This window comes from Myotis daubentonii, chromosome 5, assembly GCF_963259705.1.
Source record: "Myotis daubentonii chromosome 5, mMyoDau2.1, whole genome shotgun sequence".
NCBI classification, from domain to species: Eukaryota; Metazoa; Chordata; class Mammalia; order Chiroptera; family Vespertilionidae; genus Myotis; species Myotis daubentonii.
This window is the reverse complement of record NC_081844.1, coordinates 55,001,111-55,025,322: the sequence shown is the minus strand read 5'-3', so window position 1 is coordinate 55,025,322 and position 24,212 is coordinate 55,001,111. Positions and strand designations below refer to the sequence as shown.

The 24,212-nt window shown below is 42.1% G+C and overlaps 1 protein-coding gene across 2 annotated transcripts in view; it reads left to right on the top strand.

Moving 5' to 3' along the window:
• Positions 1-456: 456 nt before the first annotated feature.
• The window catches only part of FHIP1A (FHF complex subunit HOOK interacting protein 1A), a 152,876-nt gene continuing 129,120 nt past the window's right edge, over positions 457-24,212 (top strand). For both annotated transcript variants that reach the window (XM_059697856.1, XM_059697854.1), the window contains exon 1: positions 457-576. The gene's annotated coding sequence lies outside the window, so the exon portion shown is untranslated. The remainder of the gene's footprint in view (positions 577-24,212) is intronic.

The window sequence follows — 24,212 nt, the reverse complement described above, 5'->3', positions numbered from 1 at the left end:
TTCTATTACCCAATGAGAGTCTCTCATTTTTGGCTGGCATTCAGATTTCTAAATAAAGATTTAGTTTTTGCTTATTTTTTAAATGATAAAGTAAACACCATCTGAGAAGAGCCCACTCAGTGCACAACAAATGGTGGAAAATGGGAGGAGGAAAAAACTAGAAAAACTTAGATTGGATTTTTATAGTTTATTTATGATTGTAGAACAGGGGTGGGCAAACTTTTTGACTCGAGGGCCACAATGGGTTCTTAAACTGGACCGGAGGGCTGGAACAAAAGCATGGATGGAGTGTTTGTGTGAACTAATATTAATTCAAAGTAAACATCATTACATAAAAGGGTACGGTCTTTTTTTTTTTTTTTTTAGTTTTATTCATTTCAAATGGGCCGGATCCGGCCCGTGGGCCGTAGTTTGCCCACAGCTGTTGTAGAACATTTTTTTATTTTATTTCTATAGATTTTGAAAGTCTTCCTGGAGTTTCCAGCAGTGCCAAGTGTTGGAGAAATTTTTTCTGTCCCTCTGATAGTGAAGTGATCAAAAACAACCCCTCAGGAGGCGAGTGAAGAGTGGTCACAGGTAATGTCTTCTCTTTTTAATACTATTGATATGTGTTCAGTACTGTTCAGTAATATACGTAAAAAAGCCCAGTTGAACTTACATATCCAAATGGGCATTATCTTTTTGAGAGGCCATTCTCTGTCTTCTACTCAAAACATTAAATATTTTCTCTGCATCTTGATTCTCTGTTACCTTTCTTTAAAGCATCCTGTTTTCTGTGGTGGCAAATCTCAACTCTGTGATGACATATTTGAAAAGTAGTAGGAACGTTAGAACTGGATGAATCAGGGGAGCTCTAATTTTAATAAAAAAAACCAGAAGGAGCCCTGGCCGATTTTGCCCAGTGGTTAGAGTATCAGCCCGAGGAATGAAGGGTTGTGCGTTCAATTCCCAATCAAGGGCATGTACCTCGGTAACAGTTTGATCCCTAGCCTTGGTGGGGTGAGTACAGGGTGAGAGGGAGCAACCAATGGATGTGTCTCTGACACTGATGTTTCTCTCTCTCTCCCTATCCTTCCTCCCACTCTCTCTAAAAAAAAATTCAATGGAAAAATATCCTCAAGTAAGGATTAACAAAACAACACACACACACACACATACACACACACACACACACACACACAGAAGGAGCAATAATGTAACAAAACCAGTTTTTTGTTTTGTAATTTTTATATGTACTAGTATTTGAAGGCTCATGTTCCGTATTGAAAAAGTTAATTCTAAGAAGAGGTGACTCTAAGTTTTAAACAATGATATCCTATCTAATAAAAGAGAAACATGGTAATTAGCATACGACCGCTACCCTTCCCATTGGCTAATCAGAGTGATATGCAAATTAACTGCTAGCCAAGATGGTGGCCGGCAGCCAGGCAGCTGGAAGCGAACATGAGGCTTGCTTGCTTCAGTGATGGAGGACTCCAACGTTCCCCGCCTGCCTTGCCGGCCTCTGAGCTTGCAGTTTGAAACATTGTAACAAATATAGAAGCTAAACAAAACCCCAGAAACCTGCTTTCAGCTAGCTGGGATCTCAGAGCTGGAGTTGATACAGTGTCTCCATTATAGAACCCAAACAAAGCAGATACGTGCTTTCAGCAGCCAAGGCCTCAGAACTGGAGCCAGAGCTAAAGCTGGCCCAGAATAAAAAAGAAAAAGAAAAAAAGGAGCAGTTGGGAGCTTCAGTCACCCGCCAGCCTGAAAACAGCCCTCAGCCCCTCACCCAGACTGGCCAGGCACCCCAGTGGGGACCCCCACCCTGAAGGGTGTGTGACCAGCTGCAAACAGCCATCATCCCCTCATCCAGGCTGGCCAGGCAACCCAGTGGAGACCCCAACCCTGATCCAGGACACCCTTCAGGGCAAACCAGCCAGACCCACCCATGCACCAGGCCTCTATCCTATATAGTAAAAGGGTAATATGCCTCCCAGCACCAGGATCAGCGGAGCCGCGAGGCCTCCCGGCACCGGGATCAGTGTGACAGAGGGCAGCGCCCCAACCCTCTGATGGCCCTGCAGCTCTGTGTGTGACAGAGGGCGGGGCCACAACTTCCCTAACCACCCTGCTCTGTTTGTGACAGGGGAAGGCGCCCCAACCCCCTGATCAGCCCTGCTCTGTGCCTGATAGGGGGGAGTTCCCCAACTCCCTGATTGCCCTGCAGCTCTGTGTGTGACAGGGTGCGGCGCCCCAACCCCCTGATCAGCCCTGCTCTGTGTGTGACAGGGTGTGGCAGCCCCCCACCCACCACGGGCCCTGCTCTGTGTGTGATGGGGTAGAGCCATAACCTCCCCATCGGCCCTGCCCTGAGTGTGATAATGGCGGTGCCCCAACCCCCTGATCGACCCTGCTCTGTGGGTATAGAGGGCAGCACCCCAACCCCCTGATCCACCCTGCTCTGTGTGTGACAGGGGGGAGCTCCCCAACCCCCTGATGGGCCCTGCTCTGTGTGTAACAGGGGGAGCTCCCCAACCCCTTGATGGGCCCTGCTCTGTGCGTGACAGGAGGGAGCTCCCCAACCCCCCTGATGGGCCCTGCTCTGTGCGTGACAGGGTACGGAGCCCCAACCCCCCGATGGGCCCTGCTCTGTGTGTGACAGGGGGCATCGCCCCAACCCCCTGATTGGCCCTGCTCTGTGCATGACAGGGGGTGGCACCGCAACCTCCCCATCAACCCTGCCTTGAGTGTGACAGGGGGCGGTGCCCCAACCCCCCAATCGGCCCTACCCTGAGCGTGACTGAGGGTGGCATTGCAACCTCCTGATCCACCCTGCTCTGTGCATGACAGGGGGTGGTGCCCCAACTGCCTAATCGGCCCTGCTCTGAGCCCGACCAGGGGCTGCACCTAGGGATTGGGCCTGCCCTCTGTCTCCCAGGCGCAGGCCTAAGCCAGCAGGGCGTTATCTCCCAAGGGGTCCCAGACTGCGAGAGGGCACAGGTCGGGCTGAGCTCCCCCCTTCCCCCTGAGTGCACAAATTTTTGTGCACTGGGTCTCTAGTTGTTAAAATAAGAGGTTAGGCTTCATATCTTACAGAGAAGTATATATTATTTATTTGACTATATAAATCTTGGTATTCTTTCTTTTAAAATTTAAATTCTTTATTGTTTCAAGTATTACATAAGTCTCCTTTTTCTCCCATTGACCTCTCCCTGGCCGCTCCCATTCCCCAGCATATGCCCTCACCCCCCTACTGTCTGTGTCCATTGGTTATGCTCATATGCATGCATACAAGTCCTCTGGTTGATCTCTTACCCCCCATCCCCCCATACCCACCCTCCCCTGCCTTCCCTCTGAGGTTTGATGGTCTGATTGATGCTTCTAGGTCTCTGGCTCTATTTTTGTTCATCAGTTTATGTTGTTCATTATATTTCACAAATGAGTGCAATCATGTGACATTTATCTTTCTCTGACTGGCTTATTTCGCTTAGCATAATCTCTCCAGGTCCATCCATGCTGTTGCAAATGGTAAGAGTTCCTTCCTTTTTATAGCAGTGTAGTATTCCATTGTGTAGATGTACCACAGTTTTTTAATCCACTCATCTGCTGATGGGAACTTAAGCTGTTTCCAAATCTTAGCTATTGTAAATTGTGCTGCTATGAACATAGGGGTGCATATATAATTTCTGATTGGTGTTTCTTAAATCTTGGTATTCTTATTGAAATCAGTCAATCAGTCAGTATTGTAGAAAGAGTTCTTATATTAATCAGGTTAAATAGAATGAGATCTGAATTTCCTTATAAGGTATACCTCTAAGACTTTGTAATTCATATCTTACTAGTGGCGTGTTTTGCATTTTCCCCCTCAAAGTGTTATTAGAGTGTTGTTAAAATGCACATTAAAAATTCAAATGACTAGGCCCCAATCTAGTGTGTCAACATCAGGAACAGAATGGTAGGAGGCAGGTTTTAGGAATCTGCCTTTTACAGGTATCACCAAAGATTGACATTCTTTACCTCTAACTAATCTTTGTATTTTTTATTCAGTGATTTCCTTGATTTTTGCTTTGAATATAACAACACCAATAATCTTAGTTTACTGGTTCGACACAGGGTTATGTTCTTAAGTAGCTCATTATTAGATCAAATGAAGAATGTAATTGAATATAACTGTATTTGAACTTTAAGTCTAAATTAAAAATGTATATTTTTTTTCTTGGATGTAAATGGATAAATCTGTATTTGAGATCTAGATGCCAAATACTAAATTTTATGAAACATCTCTTCAAATTTGCTAATTTGTACTTCAGGTTTCTTACTCATATTGAGGCTAAAGAGTAAGAGGGTAGGTAAGCATTGGAAGCACCTGGGATCTGTGCCACACTGCACTTAGCATCCAGTCCAGCATTTTTCAGGAAACATGTGATGAGGGTTTTGCTGTGCAATTTATGGTTCAAACAGAGGAAATCCTTTCTTTCTAGTGCCCTGAGGTTTGTGAAGCTCTCTGAAACTTTCAAGGGGAGTATTAACATGAAATGAAACAGGCTTTGCTATGAAGTTATTTTCATTACTATGTACATTCTTTAGTAATCATTCTTATAAATTTATTAATTTTACAAAATGTAAGCATTATGTATAAAGTTCACAATTTTATAGATATTTTCAATCCTACAAATTATACCTTTACTTTAATATTTATAAAATTATTAGAGGGCCGGTGCACAAAATTTGTGCACGGAGGGTGGGGGTGTCCCTCAGCCCGGGCCTGCACCCTCTCCAATCCGGGACCCCTCGGGGGATGTCCGACTGCCCTCTTGCAATCCGGGACTGCTGGCTCCTAACTGCTCGCTGCCTGCCTGCGTGATCACCCCTAACCACCTCTGCCTGCTGGCCTGATGCCCCTAACTGCTCACCTGCCTGCCAATTTGCCCCTAATTGCTCCCCTGCCTTCTGGCCTGATTGCCCCCTAACTGCCCTCCCCTTCCAGCCTGATTGCCCCCTAACTGCCCTCACCTGCCAGCCTGATCACCCCTGACTGCCCTTCCCTGCCGGCCTGATCTCCCCTAACCGCCTCTGCCTCGGCCCCCGCCACCCCAATGGCTTTGTCTGGAAGGACGTCTGGAAGATGTCCAGTCTAATTAGCATATTACCCTTTTATTAGTATAGATAGCATTCTGGGCATGTTCATATTGAGAGTTAATAATATACTTTCTGTAAAATAAAAATGTGGCAATAGATTTAAAAGTTAAGTCTATTACTTCAGATGCTTGTTTCTTTATCATAACACAAAATTTACCATTTTAACCTGTTAAGTATATAGTTTAGTATTAAGTATGTTTAGATTTTTGTGCAACTGGCCTCCAGGATGCTTTCATCTTGCAAAACTGAATCTTTACATACATGATAAAAACTTCTCCTTTACTCCTCCCCCAGCCCCTGGCAACCACTTGTTCAATTTTCTGTCTCTATGAATTTAACTATTCTAGATACCCCATATAAGTAGAATCATACAGTATTTGTCTTTTAAAAAAGATTTTAAAATTAATTTTATATAGAGAGAAAGGGAGAGGGAGAGAGAGAGAAATAGAAACATTTATTTTGAGAGAGAATCATTGATAGGTTTCCCCCTGCAAGCCCCCCACCAGGGATCAGCCCGCAACCCTGGTATGTGCCCTAACTGGGAATCAAACTGGCAACCTCTTGGTGCATGGGTAGACACTCAACCACTGAGCCACACTGGTCTTTTTGTGACTGGCTTATTTCACTTGAAATAATGTCCCCAAGGGTCAATCATATTGTAGCATATGTCAGAATTTCCTTTCTTTTTAGGGTTGAATAGTATCCTATTGTATGTATATTCATTCATTTGTTGACCAATGTTTGGGCTGCTTCCCCCTTTTGGCTATTGTGAAAAATGCTGCTGTACATGGGTGTACAAATATCTGTTCGAGTTCCTGTTTTCACCTCTTTTGTGTATATACCTAGAAGTGGGATGACTGGATCATATGGTTATTCTATTTTTAATTTTTTGACGAACTGCCATACTATTTTCCATAGTGGCTGCACCATTTTACATTCCCACCAATAATACACAGGAGTTCCAGGTTCTTCACGCCCTCACCAACACTGAGGGATTTTTTTGATAGTAGCTATCCTAATGGGTGTGAGGTGATATCTCACTGTGGTTTTGATTTCTATTTCTCTAGTGACTAGTGATGTTAAACATTTCTTCATATGCTTATTGACCATTTGTATATTTTCTTTGGAGAAGTGCCTAGTAAAGTCTTTTGCCCATTTTTAAATCAGGTCATTTGTCTTTTTGTTGTTGAGTTGCGGATATTAATCCTTTATCAGTTATATAATTTGCAAGTATTTTCTCCCATTCTGTACTTTGCCTTCTCATTCTGTTGATTATGTCCTGTGCACAGAAGTTTTAAGTTTTGATGTAGTTCAATTTATTTTCACTTTTGTTGCCTGTGCTTTCAGTGTCATATCTAAGAAATCATCGCCAAATCCAGTGTTTTGAAGTTTTCCTCTATATTTTTCCTCTAAGGGTTTTATAGTTTTAACTCTTATGCTTAGATCTTTGATCCATTTTGAGTAAATTTTTGTATATGGTGTAATGGAAGAATCCAACTTTATTCCTGTCCATGTAGATATCCAGTTTTCCCAACATGATTGGTTTAAGAGAAGTTTATATTTTTAAAGACAGTTTAGAATAAGGAAAATCAGTCATAAATGGCTATGTTGTGTCTATGAAGGAATTCTTATTATGTCCCCTGTTTCTTATTAAGATATTTCAGAAAGTAAAGGGATTTTGAAACTCACTTTAAACTGAGATTTAATAATTGTAGGTAGGCATAGAGCCTTTAAGTTTTATGTTAGTTTTTCAATGGATAATGACTTCATATATTTGCAATTTAATTATAGCAAACTCTGAGTTTTGGTCTGCAGGTAGGTAGGTGTGTGTGTGTGTGTGTGTGTGTGTGTGTGTGTCTCCTGTTACTGGCTTTTCCCAGTTAACTCCAGCCAATGAGAGATTCTCTAATGTTTTTGGGAGCTTTTGTTTCAAGACCCTAAACAGAATCAACATTCTCATGATAAAGAATAACCAGTAATGCTCTGGCCAGTGTTCTCAGTGGTTAGAGCATGGCCTGTGCACTGAAGGGTCAAGGGTTGAATTCCCTGTCAAGAGCACTTACTTGGGTTGCAGGTTCGAACCCGGGCCCCAGCTGGGGCACATTTGGGAGGCAATCAATCAATGTGTATCTCACATTTATGCTTCTCTCTCTCTCTCTCTCTCTCTCTCTCTCTCTCTCTCTCTCTCTCTCTCTCTCTGTCTCTCTCTCTCCCTCTCTCTCCCCCTGCCCTCCCTTCCACTCTCTCTAAAAATCAAAAATATCCTCAGGTGAGGATTAACAAACAAACAAACAAAATAGAATAGCCAGTAATAAATCCCAGGACAATCTATAGCCAGCTTGAACAAGTCACTTGTCTGTGTAACAAAAGTTATTTGGAACCTGGTTTTGCCTCTTAGCTCTAAAAAACAGTTATGTACACTGACTCAATGATATTTACACTGATTTTGGAAAGGTCAAAAACCAAGTACTGTGCCCTTAGAAGTGTGGTTATTTCTTGGGAGGAGAGGAGGGTGTTGAGGGTGGGTTTGGGAGAATACAAAAGCAAATATGCGTTACTAAGATAAAAGCTTGGGGAAAGATTCTTAGAAGGTAGAGGGAGAGACTTAAGATGGGTGTGGGAGTAACATGGATAATGAAAGGACCTAACACTTTAGGTGTATTACTTCTTTGGAGGAAATGATAGCAGATACCAAAGGTAGCAAAGCAAGGACTACAAGTAAAAAATGGGCCTGAAAGGGTAGAAGACAATTTGATATAAAACGTGTATGATAGTCCTGTAGAGATGCTGTCCGTGGAATTCATGTGTTATGGATTTTGGATGTGGTCTCAGAACAGTGAGACGAATAGCAGGTAGACAGAGGCAATTACAGATATTCTGAGCTGTTGGGAGAATTATTTGAATACAGTATCTCAGGGTTAAGAGCTGTCTACACGAGAAAAGGGTAGCAGTGAAGCAAAATGCTCTCTGTTCTAATGTAATACCGGGATGCCTGAGTCACGCAGAATTGGGATGGTGAGCGAAGAATGTTTCTCTGTGGTTTCCCTGGCTTTGTGTGGAACCAGTGGCAAGCCATTTCCAAAGTGTTTTTTTAAGTATATTTTTTTAATTGATTTTAGAGAGGAAGGAAGAGGAAGAGATAGAAACATCAATGATGAGAGAGAGTCATTGATTGGCTGCCTCCTGCACATCCCACACTGGGATTGAGCCTGCAACCTGGGCATGTGCCTGGACCAGGAATCAAACTGCGACCTCCTGGTTCATAGCTTAATGCTCAACCACTGAGCCATGCTGGATGGGCACCAAAAGTGGTTTTGAATCAAAATCTAGTCTCAAGATTGGTCTGGGACTAGGTTTTCTATGGCAATAACTCAAAAAGATACCTAAAAATGACCTCTTAATCAAACCAGCTATCTAATGCTATCATTCTACAATTTATTCATTCTGTTCATGTATTTTCATAATTTTATAGATTTAAAAATTTTAGTGTGTGAACTTAGTTGTTTTATTTATTCAGTCATTTTTGTCTCCTTATATGTTTCACCACCCTTATAATTTTGTTCTGGATGAGTTGGGATGTTCTCCAGTTCTGTATGTGTCTTCCAATTGAACAGAGTGGCTTAGAATAAATGTATATGATGTATGTTTGGTCATGTTTCTATGTCATTTTTAACATCATTCTTGGAATACTTTGTCTTTCTTGGTCTTTAAGGGTGCAGGGCTTCATTGATGCCCTCAGAAAAGTGACTAATGACTTCAGCAGAGACCAGAGGTCCTCACTCTGTGGTCCCCAGATGAGCAGCAGCCTCTCCTGGGAAACTTGTTAGAAATGTCAATTCTTGGATCAGAAACTCTGAGGGTAGAGCTCAGAAATTTGTATTTAACAAGCCCTCTAAATAATTCTGATGCATGTTAACGTTTGAGAAATGCTCTGGACACTCTCATTAGCTACATACCATTGTCCAAGTCATTCATTTTCTCTAGCTCTTGATCTCCTGATCAGATAGATTAGGGTTTCTCAAACGTTGGTGTGCACATGAATTATCCAGTGAGCTTGTTTCAAAAATTTCAGAGAGCAGTAAATCTGTCCTAACCTCATGCCTCAAGATTCTGATTCAGCAGGTCTTGGATGACTCACTGGTGAGCAAACCCTACCAGTTATCTCTCTTCAGCAAGCTGCCCCAAGTAGATTTATCTATGATCTGGACCAATGGATGTGTCTTGAGTTTCCTTCAAGCCCCAAACTGATGTGATTTCAAGTGGCCTTTTTTGAGTTCAATAGCTGAAAGCTTGGGTCCAGAGCTTTATTTGCAAAATACTGTTTGGATTATTTTTCACTGAAGCCATTATGTTTGGATTTATTTCCTTGAAAAATATGGTTCTTTCTTGCCTACCCAGATTACTATTTGAGATTTTTCTGAGGCTTATCTTCTTTGGCAAGGCAGTTTGCTCACTAAAAGAGCTTTCTGATGCTTGTAAATTTAGAGATTGCATTATGTGGTTTTCAAAAAAATTTATAATGATTATTAAAAACTATAAACACTGGTTCTAAAGAAGTACCGCTTTATATGGGGATCTTTTCTTCCCTTCTCCCAGTCCCAGTCTCTGAGCTTTTCCCTATGCATGGTGATGCTTCCCTTATTTCACTGCCATCCCTACTTTTGTTTGTTCCTTTAATTTTTATAGTACAACCTGATGAGAACTATTTTTTGTGTGAGTTTTCCTCTTTGTCTCACTGGCTGCTCCTTTTCAGTCTTTTCTTTTCCATAATAAAAGTCATACTTTTAAGTTTATTAAGTACTCAGATATTCCCACAGATTGTTTTTTTAAAAAGTATTTGTAATTGATTTATTTTTTTGTATTTCATTGTTTAAAGTATTACATATAGTATTACATATGTCTCCTTCCCCCCATTGCCTTCTCAGTCTTTTTTTTTTTTTTTCATCTGTCTTTCTCTAGGGCAGGCCCCAGTTCTTTTCTTTACATCTCACCAACATGTTCTCCCCTCAGACAGGGCCTTCATGGCTATGTGGTCCTTGCCCAAATGTTACCCTAACACCACCCTTTATAAAGGAGCATCTGACTCTCACAGCTCTCTTTTGATCTTGAGTCCCATGTAATAAGCTGCCTACGGGATGTCCCACAGGCAGATCAGGTTAAAGTATGCAAAACTGAACTGTCATTCTCCCCGCCACCCTGCTCCCCCAGACTGGGCCTTCTTCATGTTCTCTGTCTCAGTGAATGGCATCACCATCACCCTGATGTAGCTACATTTATCTGGCATTTCCCACATGTCAGGCACTGTCCTAAGAACTTGCATGTAACTCCTCACAAAACCCTTTGAGATAGATTCTGTTATTATTCCCATTATACAGATGCGGAAACCAAAGCATATGGAGTTTAAGTAACTTTCCCAAGGTCACAAAACTATTCATTGGTGGAGATGGACTCCCAGAGAAGGTAGTCCTGATCATTGTGCTCTGGTACCTTCCTTTCTCAGTAGCCTGAGCCCAAAATCTAGGATTACCCTTAGCTTAGCCCTCCTCCCCCCGTGTATCTGGCCAGCCCTCCTGAGCCCACCTTCCAAGTCTCTCTTAAACACACTTCCACGTTCATTATAAATGCTCTATTCCATGCCTCTTGCCCCCACTGGTATAATTGGTGTCCTCTTTCCATCCATTTCCTTATATTATCAGTCTTATTCTTTCTAGTAGTTACTCTCATCATGACACCTCTACATTCACCAGCCTCCCCCTCCACAGTCAGTCATCCAGTGCGGGACAAATCTTCTATTATCCACTGCACTGTTGAGCAAACCCCACCAATTCTGAGGAGTAGGACGTTCAGACATTTGAAGAGTCTGACCGTGAGTTGACTGCTAGAAGAGTGCAGCTAATACCTGGGTGGTACCTGACATTTTGAGGTAAAAGAGAAATGCTATCTTTTGATTAAGCTTTGCCTCTTTTGGAACTAAGTTTCTACTTACTGTAATAAAAAAAGTCTAGTTTGGCCCAGAGAGAGATTGACAAGAAGAAGAGTGCTCTTCTCACGCCCACTCCAAATCTGTGCTCCAGCTATAGTGAACCTGCACTCCCTGAGGTACACCATCTTATCTCTCCTTCCTCCGGGCCTTCAAAAGTACTCTTCCTTCTCCCTGGAATACTCCTCCCCCACTGCCCCATTTGCCTGGCTGACACTACCATTTTTATAACAACTGGAAAGATTTTTCTGATCCTACTCACATTCCTAAGTTTGGGTTAAGTGCTTTTTCTTATATGCTGCCACAGCAAACCATTCTTTTCTTTACCATGTGACTCTTCAGACTTCGTTTTAATTGTCTGTTCAGTTGCTTCTTTTAGACTGTAAATTTCATCTTATTTATTTCTGTGTTTCTGTCACCCAGCAGGGGTGTGAAGTAGATGTTGGTGTATGGAAGATTAAATGATTATTTAAATGAGCTAATTGATTTCTGCCACACTTGTTATCTTTGTACAGTAACTCTAGAAGGGGGATATATCAGTTGGGGTTAAGCTCACCCATAAGTAACTACCAGGATCAATGGCTTAAACAAATTAGGGGATTATTTTTCTTCCTCAGAAAATAAGTCTGGAACTAGGCTATCCAGGCTTAGTAGAGTGGCCCCTTGATTATCAGGGACCCACTGTCTTCCTTTTCCACTCACCTGGGTGTGATCCTGGCACCCCTGTTCTCATGTCAGCATGACTGCCGGAAGGCTAGCCACCTGCAGGTCCTCATTCTAGGAGTGAAGGGAGCTATCAAAAAGCAAAAGGAAGCTTTGTCAACAGTCTGCCTTCTGCCCGCTCTCCACCCCTTTCAGGGGCTTTCCTGAAAGGTCTTCAAGGATTTCCCCTCAACTCATTGATCGGAGGCTATCACAATATCACTTCTGGTTGCAAAGGAGGCTAGGAAATAGTTTTTTGTCTTAGTTTTTTGCTGCTTGGTACAAAATCAGGGTTCTGTTAATAAGGAAGGAGAGAATGAATATTAAGTGGTAACAAGAAGTCTCTAAATAGCTTAGGATGATTTCTCCTTAAGTGATCACAGTTTTAGTAAATAATTTACAGATCAGTATGGCAGCACTTTTTAAAATAAATAGCTAAAATGGATTTGAAAGGAATCGTACCTTTTTTGCCTCTAGTCACTTTACATAAAATTATCATTTTTTTATATTTTAGGAGTTTCAATTATAGGCATCTAAAAATTGAAATGATTACTATTATGAATCTTTATTATAATTTTTGGGGGTATTTGCACTTGTTGATTTAAGAGGATGTTTTGTTAAAGAATAATTGAGATGTTCCCAGAATATGTTGGTGGGAGTGTAAATTGCCAGAACATCTGGCAAAAAGTTTGGCAAGAAAAAAATGAATCTTTATCTTTTATTTGTTGTTAATCCTCACTCAAGGATATTTTCCATTGATTTTTAGAGAGAGTAGAAGGTGGGGGAGAAGAGAGAGAGAGAAATAGTGATGTGAGAGAGATACATCAACTGGTTGCCTCCCACATGGGCCCCGACTGGGGCTGGGGATTGTGCCCTTGACTGGGAATCGAACCCTTGACCCTTTGGTTCCAGGCCAATTCTATAGCCACTGAGCCACACCAGAATCTTTATCTTTTTTAAAAAATATATTTTTATTTATTTCATAGAGGAAGGAAGAGGGAGAGGGAGAGAGAGATAGAAATATCAATGATGAGAATCATTGATCGGCTGCCTCCTACTGGGGATCGAACCCACAGCCCGGGCATCTGCCCTTGACCAGAATCGAACCTGGGACCCTTCAGTTCGCAGGCCAGTGTTCTATCCACTGAGCCAAACAGGCTTGGGCTGAATCTTTATCTTTAATCTCCTTCTGTTCAATCTTCTGTAAATAGAAATTCTTTAAATTGGATTTTTTTGGGAATTTAATGAGTTGGAAAAATGCTCAGGATATAGTATTAAATGGAAGGAACAGAAATCAAGATTTAGTCTCAAGTCATTAAATACTTCAAAAAACATCCAGTTATATTAGTTGTTTTTTATTCCACTATATGGATGTCCCATATATAGATTTAGTCCTTCTCTTATTATTGAACATTTAGTTCTAATTTTTCTTAAGTCTTTGGTGAATGACTTAGTGCATTAGTACATAACTTTTGTTTGGATTTCTGGTTTTTTTTTTATGATAAGATTTATAGAAGAATGAACAGAAGAGATTAAAGATATAAAACCTATATTTGTTGATACCCATTGCCAAATCTTTTGCCAAATGTGTATACAAACACATATGTTATGCTTCTGATTTTGTAAAATTTATGAAATTATTAGAAAATATAGAAAAAAGAGTAGAAAAGTGGTTGATCTCCCTTGGTGGTCTTAGAGTGATTTTTGCTATCTTTATATGCCTGTATATATTTTTTGCAATGCTTATTATTTTTATTATTTAAAAATAAATTCAGTTGAAAATAAAGAATATTCTGTTTTGATGATCTGTTGCTTTGCTATCAAGGGTCTCAGAAGCAAATCTGAAATTTTGATGATGTTTTAATGAAAGAAGAATAAACATATGGAAGACATATCCTATAGGGTTTATGATTTACATATTACATGTTTTTCTGTATTTGTTTGGAGACATTTTTTCTAACAGTTTAGACCAGTAATTTTTTTTCTTAGTGCCATTTGTTGTAGCGATTAGAAACAAAAGCACTGCAAAACTTAAAATCTCCTATTTAGTAGTTGGGCTGTGGTATAATCTCTATGTAGTCATAGGGTCATTTTTAGCATGCTGTTTCCTGGGCAATCCTGTTAATATATAAGTATATATTTGTTTCTAGAGGCAAAAGTGGAGAGGATCATGGAGCACATGAGTTCATGTAACTGACCCTCAATCAAGATAAGGTGACCCAGTGACCTACTTCATATTCACAGACTCTGTAGCCAGGAATAGATCAATTTTAGAGACGTAGTCCAGAGTGTCAGATAAGGAGTGAGAGTATGAAAAACATGTTAAATATAAACCAAAAATGGTGTCAGGTAAAAACCAACAACAAAAACAAACCCCTCTTTCAATAATATGCAGGTGGGGATTTTGGAACTAACAGATGGGAATAAGGTTTGGGTTATGTTTAGGGGAGGGAAGATTTGCAGGAACATTTTAAGCATTTAAACATTTCCCCAGGCTCTATTGAGGATGAGCACACTTTTCTAATGTAAAAACATACTCTGGACTGCTACTAGATTCCGCCTCTAATTCTGTTCCCCTCAAATGAGAAAAGAATATTATAGACATTATTAAGACCCTAATCATAGTTTTAAGTAAATGTGTATTTTGTTAAACATAATTATCTGTACATCATCTATATTTATTTGAAAAGTGGCATTTAGTCTAAAATAGAGTTTGGCAAACAATGGCCCATGGACCAGATATGGCCTCTTGACTGTTTTTCTATGTACCACCAGATAGGAATAACTTATACCTTTCTAAATGGTTGTGGGGGGGGGGGGAAGGGAGTGGAGGAGACAAAGGAGAAAATATGTAGAGAGCATAAATGTATCATGCAAAGTCTAAGATACTTACTCTCTGATGTTACAGAAAAAGTTTGTCAACCCTTGGCCTAAAGCTGTGGTTTGTAAGCAGAGGGAAATTTGCCCCCAGGGGACAATTGGCACTGTCTCAAGGCATTTTAGACTGTCACAGGGGGTATGGGTGCTGCTGGCGATCAGAGGTTAGAAGCCAGAGATGCAGCTGAACATCTCACAGAGCACAGAACGGCCTCTCTAGACAAAGAATGAACTGGTCTGAAATGCTGACCAAGACTTACTCCTTGCCCAAACTGTAGTTAGACTTTCTGAGCCTTCTTCTCAAGTAGGTTTCAGCCTTGGCCCCATCCTGTGTTTGGCCTGCCTAGTTTTAGCAAGAATTCTGTTGAGTCAGTCTAGTGACAATCCCCCCACTCTTCCTAGCTGGTCACCCTGCGTTTAGCAAGAGTCCTGTTAGGTCAGTTTGGTAAGAATCTCCCTACCCTGGATGTCTTGCCATACTCATTTTCCATCTCTGGCCCCTGCGCTCTGCTTGTTGGTATAAATTCCCAGCTGTCTTGGCTGTATTCAGAGTTGAGCCTGATCGCTCTCTTCTATTGCAAACATCTTGACGCCTGTCGCAGTAGTCCTGAATGAAATCTTCCTTACCGGCTTCACAAGTGTCAGAAAATCTCATCTGTACCTCAGTAGTGTAGAGGTTGAACACCCCTGGTTTAAAGTGGTGTTTGGTACATGCATGAATTCAGGAAACACCTCTTCAGGTGCTTCTGTGGGAGCCCCTCTCCGCTTCTGGGGTTCCACTGTTTTCTAGGGAAGAGGGTCTAACCAGCACAAATGTGCACAAGGAAACAGTTGTCTTCAGGACTTGGAAGAGGTCAGTTGTAACAATATTTTACTCCAACTACATTCCCAGGGCAGAGGAGGGCAGTCTGGATGGGGTGGCCATGCTGTGTTTGGCCCTGGCTCTATTCCCTGGGTTTCCTTAAGGATGAAATAAGGTTGACTGTGTCTGTGGGGATTTCATTATCAAGCCCCCTTCCTCCCCAATATTTTTTGACCTGTTGGAATCTTCATTAGAAGATGAAACATTGCAATCTTCAGTCCAAAGTAAAATGCTAAAAGGCAAATGTATGAACTTGTTAAAGCGAGTTTAGACAGTTATTCAGCAATAAATAAAATTGATTACGGTATCTCTCCTTGGGCTCATTTAGAGGTGCGATCGAAAGGAAGAGTGCACACAGGGGTTGAAAGTGCATTTCTGTATTTTGGGTTACAAGTTAGGGAGGTTGGAGATCTTCATTGGTGAGGGAGAGGCAAGAGAAAACTAAAAACAAAGGAAATGTTCAAAGCTGTCACTTTACTCTCCTTGTATAACAGAGTCGCAGAGCCCCCCTTTTTTGCCTGCTTGTTTCCTTTGAACGTGTCCAGAACCTATTCTATCCATGTGGCAAAAACCTCTGGACCCTGTGGCTTATGTACTGGTCTGAATGTCTCTCTTTTTCACAGGAAGCCAGACCTGCCCAGTATAAGTCCAGCCTGGTCAGCTGAACCACCCCAGCTGATGGTTCAGATGGTTCCATAGCTCTGATTTTCTTTAACATCCTAATTTTCTTTGACCATCTTATTTCTGACAGGGTTCTGATAAGGTAAGTGTAGTTCCAAAATGGCCACTTCACAAAGAGACTTTATGGCCACTGTCAGGCTCTTATTAGAGACTGTTTTAATGAGTAATAATTGTCAACATAGAAGATGTCCAGAAGGACATGGGAAACGTTAAAATCTGTGCAGAGAAAAGAGGGCAGTAATCAGAGATTTCTAATTAGTTGCATAGTGGACTTTGACCACTCTTTAATTTTGTAGGCCCCCAAAAGACCATTTTCATGTACTAGCAACTCAATACAAGAAGGGAACTATCAGTTAAGTAACTAGGTGGAACTTACTAACTTATTATTTGCTATTAAGTTAGTAGACATAGAAAAATATTATTCTTTCCTGGATTGGATCAAGATCAGTCATTCTTTTCAAATAAAATTCTTCCATTAAAAAATGGAATCTGCTAATCCATCCTAAGAAATACTATATAATACTGACTTTGTACTGGAAACACTGGGGGATTACTCTGTAAAGTATATGATTGTTTATGCTGCACACCTGAAACCAATACAAAACCATACTGAATGGTAAACTGTAATTGAAAAATGAAATAAAAGAAGAAGAATACTGACTTTGGAGACAGCTCTGCCCATGTCACCTGGAACAAGTTACTTAACCTCTCTGTGCCTCAGTTTTCTCAGATGTGAAACAGGGAAAATAATAGCATACGTACCTCAGAGGGTTATTGCAAGGGCTGAATTAGTTTATATGTAAAGTACTTAAACCAGTGTAGGCCACATTGAAACTACCATTGGAGCCTTAGCTAGTAGTAGTATTTATTGTGGTCTTGGGGGTAATGAGTTAATCTAGCCAAATGTATTTTTAGGAAATATGTTCAGACATTTCAAGAAAGAAAAGCATAATTCTTTGAGATAATCTTTTTTTTTTAAAAGAAGCCCCCTTTTATTTTTTTTATTTTTTATTTTAAAAATATATTTTATTGCCGAAACCGGTTTGGCTCAGTGGATGGGGCATCGGCCTGCAGACTGAGGGGTCCCAGGTTCGATTCCTGTCAAGGGCATGTACCTGGGTTGCGGGCACATCCCCAGTGGGAGATGTGCAGGAGGCGGCTGATCGATGTTTCTCTCCCATCGATGTTTAAAAAAATATTTAAAATATATATATATTTTATTGATTTTTCACAGAGAGGAAGGGAGAGGGATAGAGAGTTAGAAACATCGATGAGAGAGAAACATCTATTAGCTGCCTCCTGCACACTCCCTACTGGGGATGTGCTCGCAACCAAGTCCGGAATCGAACTTGGGACCTTTCAGTCCACAGGCTGACACTCTGTCCACTGAGCCAAACCGGTTAGGGCTGAGATAATCTTAAATCAGATTAAGATAAATGAAATAGTTGGCAGTGTTAAATTATATGTTTTCCAAATAGGTTACTTCCCATAGACACACTTTCTGTTTAGGGTATTTTTAGGTCATAGCCATTGCTGAGGCACTGCAAAGTACTTCAGCAGCTTGGCTATGTATCAGGAATGTCGGCTTAAATGGCACTCATTTAAATATGTCTTACTGTGCAAATATTGATTTGTTAAAGATCATAAAAGTGAAGCTCCCTATAGGGTTTAATTTGGGAAAGGGTAGCAAAACACATGGAATTTGAATTTTGGTGACACCAGCAGCAATAAAGGTAATACAAACACCCAGATTTAGGTCAGTTGACAGAATAAATTGGCCCTTTATGAAGGGGGCAATTTTCCTTTATTTTGTTCAGTAGACATGAGTTGAGAAGTTAGACATTTTTTATAAGTATAGTTATGCTATTTAGATGTACAGAAACATTTTCAAACAAAATTTGTTTTCCTAAAATACTCAAATTCCTAAAACGTTATCTTCCTATTTTATGGCACTAACCTAAAATTTTTTAAGTGTGTGTTTATAATCAAGTGCACCTGTGTTAATATGTGTGTACACATATATAAAAGAATGTAATTATGGTGGAGAAAACAAATTTAGAAGAGGTTATGGATTTCTTTCTTTAAGTAAAAATAAAGCACCTTTCCCTGAAAATGAGTTTCTTGAAACACACCAGAAAATCTGCATAGCATTCTGCCAGTTAATTTTTTTTTTTTTACAGGATGAAACAAATGCTTCATTGATCCCTGATATGGTTTATTTATGTGGCTGGTTTTCTACACGAAGAGAAAAAAAGTTTGATTAATTACCATTAACTGTGACATATCCCGTGGGTAATGAAAATTTTTTGTATCTCTTTTCTCCCTTTTTCAAATAAATTGGTGGCTATGTACTAGGTTCCGGTAAAGCAGTCTGCCAGAACACTTATGTAAAAGCAGCTTCTGCAAAAGCATAGGATGGCAGTGTTGTCAAGCACTTAGGTAGTGCCTGAGAGATGCCGTGTCCGCCACCGTCTGCAGGACCTGAATCTTTAAGTCATTTTCCTGGGAGCTTGGGTCAGGTCCTGGTGGCGCCTGTGCATCCTTGAGGTGGGTGCTTGGTCTTGGAGCTGTAGTCTGTTGCTATGAATACCAGTGTGATTTGAAGCCAGCACAAGATTAAATTTATGGCTTTGATTTTGGTAACTTCTACTCTTTTTTTTAAAAAAAAAAAACTAGAGGCCTGGTGCATGACATTCGTGCACTGGGGTGGGGGGGCCCTTAGCCAGGCCTGTGTCCTCTCACAGTCAGGAGCAGGCCTAAGCTGGCAGGCAGACATCCCCCAAGGCCACCGTGCTCGCCAGCTGCGAGCCCAGCTTCTGGCTGAGTGGCACTCCCCCTGTGGGAGCGCATCAGCCACCAGGGGGAAGCTCCTGTGTTGAGCATCTGCCCCCTGGTGGTCAGTGTGCATCACAGTGACCAGTTATTCCACCCTTCGGTCGATTTGCATATTAGTCTTTTATTGTATAGGACTAGAGTCACGGTGCACAAAAATTTGTGCACTCGGGGGGGAGGGGGGGTCTCTCAGCCTGGCTTGTGCCCTCTTGCAGTCTGGGATCCCTCGGGAGATAATGACCTGCTGGCTTAGGCCTGCTCCCAGGTGGCAGAGGGCAGGCCCAATCCCTAGGTGCAGCCCCTGGTCAGGCTCAGAGCAGGGCCGATTGAGGAGTTGGGGCGCTGCCCCTTGTCAAGCACAGAGCAGGGCGGATCAGGAGGTTGCGATGCCACCCCTAGTCACACTCAGGGTAGGGCCGATTGGGGGGTTGGGGCACCACCCTCTGACACACTCAAGGCAGGGTCGATAGGGAGGTTGCGGCGCCACCCCCTGTCACGCACAGAGCAGGGCCGATCAGGGGGTTGGGGCGCTGCCCCCTGTCACGCACAGACCAGGGCCCATCAGGGGGTTTGGGGCTCCGTACCCTGTCACGCACAGAGCAGGGTGGATCAGGGGGTTGGGGCCCTGCCCTCTATCACCCACAGAGCAGGGCCGATCAGGATCAGGGGGTTGGGGCGCCGCCACTGTCACACTCAGGGCAGGGCCGATGGGGAGGTTATGGCTCTACCCCATCACACACAGAGCAGGGCCCGTGGGGAGGAGTTGGGGCGCTGCACCCTGTCACACACAGAGCAGGGCCGATCAGGGGGTTGGGGCGCTGCACCCTGCCACACACAGAGCCGCAGGGCGATCAGGGGGTTGGGGAGCTCCCCCCTATCAGGCACAGAGCAGGGCGGATAGGGAGGTTGTGGCCCCGCCCCCTGTCACACACAGAGCCTCAGGGTGATCAGGGGGTTTGGTCGCTGCCCCCTGTCACGCTGATCCCGGTGCCAGGAGGCCTCGTGGCTCCGCTGATCCCGGTGCTGGGAGGCATATTACCCTTTTACTATATAGCATAGAGGCCTGGTGCACGGTTGGGGGCCAGCTGGTTTGCCCTGATTCCACCCATTTCCACCCATTTGGATCAGGGTTGGGGTCCCCACTGGGGTGCCTGGCCAGCCTGGATGAGAGGATGTTGGCTGTTTGCAGCTGGTCACAACCCCTTCAGGGTGGGGGTCCCCACTGGGGTGCCTGGCCAGTCTGGGTGAGGGGCTGAGGGCCGTTTTCAGGCTGGCGGGTGACTGAAGCTCCCAACCTGTCCTTTTTTTCTTTTTTTTCTTTTTTTATTCTGGGCCAGCTTTAGCTCTGAGGCTTGGCTCCAGTTCTGAGGCCTCGGCTGCTGAAAGCAGGTATCTGGTTTGTTTGGGTTCTATAATTGTAAAACTGTTGCGGTCCTGCTCACTCCAGCTCTGAGATCCCGGCTGGCTGAAAGCGGGTATCTGCGTTTGTTCTATAATTGAAACAATGTTGCGGTCCTGCTGGCTGAAGCCCGGCTGGCTGAAAGCAGGTTTCTGGGGTTTTGTTTAGCTTCTATATTTGTAAGAATGTTCTTAAACTGCAAGCTCAGAGGCCGGCAAGGCAGGCGGGGAACGTCACTGGCTTCCTCCGTCACTGAAGCAAGCAAGCCTCCTGTTCGCTTCAAGCTGCCTGGCTGCCGGCCGCCATCTTGGTTGGCAGTTAATTTGCATATCACCCTGATTAGCCAATGGGAAGGTAGCAGAGGTATGGCTAATTACCATGTTTCTCTATTATTAGATAGGATATGTTCTTATTGATTTCAGAGAGAAGAAGGAGAGGGAAAGAGAGATAGAAACATCAATGGTAAGAGAGAATCATTGTTCAGCTGCTTCTTGCACACCCCCTACTGGGGATCAAGCCTGCAACCCGGGCATGTGCCCTGACCAGGAATCAAACCATGACCTCCTGGTTTCATGAGTCTGCACTCAACCACTGAGTGACACCAGCCTGGTGGTTACTTCTACTTTTGACTCTAATCACTCAGAGTACCATTGTTGCTGTTCATTACATCAGTGCTTCCTAATTTGGAGTAGCAATATAATCTGATGTGCTTTTTTCACACTTCTTTCTTATTTTATTTATTTAATACCGTACAGTAGGTAGGCAGATGTCAATTATGATAAAGTTCGTGACTTGCCATTGAATAGTATGCGGGACTGGATCTCAAACCCTCCTGAGCCCAAGTGTATTCCTTCTGTACCACATGCCTTTTTTATACATTGCTGGATTTAATTTGCTAATATTTTGTTGAAGAATTTTGCATCTTTGTTCATCTATAGAATGCCTTTGTCTGGTTTTAATATGGGGGGGGGGGGGTAAGCCCTGACCGGTGTGGCTCAGTTGGTTGGGCATCATCCTGTGCACCAAAGGGTTGTCAGTCCGATTCCCGGTCAGGGCACAGGCCCAGGTTGGGGGCTTGACCCCTGGTAGGTGGCGTGCAAGAGGCAGTTGATTGATGTTGTGTTCTCACATCAATGTTTCTCTCTCTCTCTCTCTAAAAATTAAAAATATTAAACAAATATTAGGGGGTAATATTGGCCTATAGGATAAGGTAGGAAGTATTCTCTCTGCTTCTAACTTCTGGAAGAGATTGTAGATAATTGATGTAACTTCCTTTTTAAATGTGTAGTGGAATCTATCAGTGTACCCATCTGGGCCTGGTGTTTCTGTTTTGGAAGGTTAGTAATTATTGGTTTGATGGATATAGTTCTATTCAGATTATCTGTTTCTCCTTGTACTTCAGCACTGCCTGGTAGAGGGTTTTTAGCTCTCCTTATGTGCTATGGACTGACAACAAAATTGTATGTTGTTCAAGACCATTAATAGTAAACTGATGGCCACAAACAAAAATCTTATGTATGTATGTATGTATGTAATGGTTAGCTAACACTGAATAATTTGAGGTTTCTAAACATGTAAAAGTTTTAAAACCTTCTGCGCTCTGGACTGCCTACAAACCAATTTCATTTACTTAGAGTTAGATATTGAAAGAATTAGTAGTTAGACTTGAAAAAAGGTTTCTTAATAAAGTAGGAAATAGTATGCTATACCCAAGAGACTGATAGTCTGCCAGGACTTGGCCAGACTTATGCACAGGTGTTTGCCACATGGTTGTCTCAGGAAACTAAAGGTCAGATGTCAGGTTCTCCCACATTTGTATTAATAAATCATGTTCTTGCACGAGGGCAGGCATGACCTATATTTTGGGGTAGAGTTCCAATGGAAATGGGTGGAAGGACTTGGGTAGAGAGTATGTAGAGAGGGATTTTTTTTTGTTTGTTTGTTTTTTAACAGGATGGTTAATAAAATATGTGCTGTGACTGTGAGGCTCTACTGAATTTTCTGTCACCTTTGCCAGGAAAATATTTCCACTAAATGAAAACAAACATATCTTCATAGAGTGCTAAATTTCAAAACAAAAAATATGAAACCAGTTATGTAATATGGGAAGAGGTTTAGAACTGTGGTAATAGTTTCTTAAATTTATTTACAAACCAACTTTGTTACCTGAAGCAGAGGACAAATCTTCCCTCCTCTACAAAAAGGAAGTCAAGTATGACATTCCATTAACATTTAATCAAACATGAGACTTCCATAATCTTCGACAAGAAGTACTTGTTTCTAACTGAGATGTCCCACCCAGAGTAGCCCTGCTTAATCCAGGGACTTGTACCACTATCGCTGTATATGCTGTGAGAGCTATGTCTAATTTTTAAAAGAAAGACAATGAGTGAGGTAGAAACTAAAAAAGAAGAAAAATGTTCTTTGAAAAGTTTAAACATTGTGTATTATTTTTAACCCAAATTTTTCATTTATTACTTACTTTCAGTTAATGTATTTATTATTTATTATTATTATTTGCTAATTAAGGAGTTATCTAATATATTTTTATTTTCATATCATTATGCCTTGTTAAATGGTATGGAAGATGATCTTAGATCTATGTCATGTTTTATAGGCAATGCTTTCTTGGATTACTAAATGGACAAGGGGCATCTATGATCTTTTTATTATTTATTTTCAAAGTTATAACGACCTGTAGAAAAGCCTCCATTGCTCTCCCCTCCCCCCATCATTAGTGAAAACTCTTTGAGATCCACAGTTTTGACTCTGAGAGAGAAAGATGGAGACATTTACAAGGAGAGAAGTGATCAGGAGCTGGGAAGGATGTTGTAAGCTGGTGCTCACCAGAGAGATTGTGTTTTATATTATTTATACAGTGGAGGTAAATGTTGCTGATCCTAGAAGCAGGAGTAGTACTGAAATCAGAGTGTCTTTCCCAAGACACTTCAGTCTGAATGATCCAGAAGGAAAAAACAGAATATAGAATGAAAACAGAAGGAGCCATTTCAAGGTGAGGACTAGAGGAGGTGTAGGAAGGCGAGCAGGCAGGCAGACCTTACCAGGCAGGTTTATGAAAAGGCTTGGAAGAGGCACAGACATGAAACTAGTGAACCAGTAGGGTTTATGTAACAGGATTGCATAATTTTCCCTGGCTCCATGCTTTTGTATAACTCAATATTTATTTAATCTTAGAGAAGAGCAACATTTATCAATGAAAAACCTCTTGCCCTGGCTGGTGTGGCTCAGTTGGTTGGCCATGCACCAAAAGGTTGCTGGTTTTATTTCTGGTCAGGGCACCTGCCTGGGTTGCAGGCTCAATCCCCTGGTAGGGAGTGTGCAGTAGGAAGCCAATCAATGTTTTGCTCTCACATTGATGTTTCTCTCTCTCTCTCTGTCTCTCTGTCTCTCTCTCTCTCTCTCTCTCTCTCTGTCTCTCTCTCTCTCTCCCTCTCCCTTCCTTTCCCTCCCAAGCTCTCTCTCTCTAAAAAACAAACAAATAAATTAAAATATTAAAAAGAAAAACAACCTCTTGGAAACTTAAGATCTAGGAAAGACCAAGGCAGGCATAGTAACTTAGGGGAGAAAGACTCTGGAGATCTGCCCTCATGGGCAGTATGGTAATGTTTACCGAGGTCTGACCACTGGCCAGCACTGTCTCCTTAAGTTGTTGGACCTGGAATTGTTAGCCTCTTAAGTTGGGGAGGGATCTGGCCTGTCTACTAGTATAGGTTCCTTATTGGAACACGGGAACT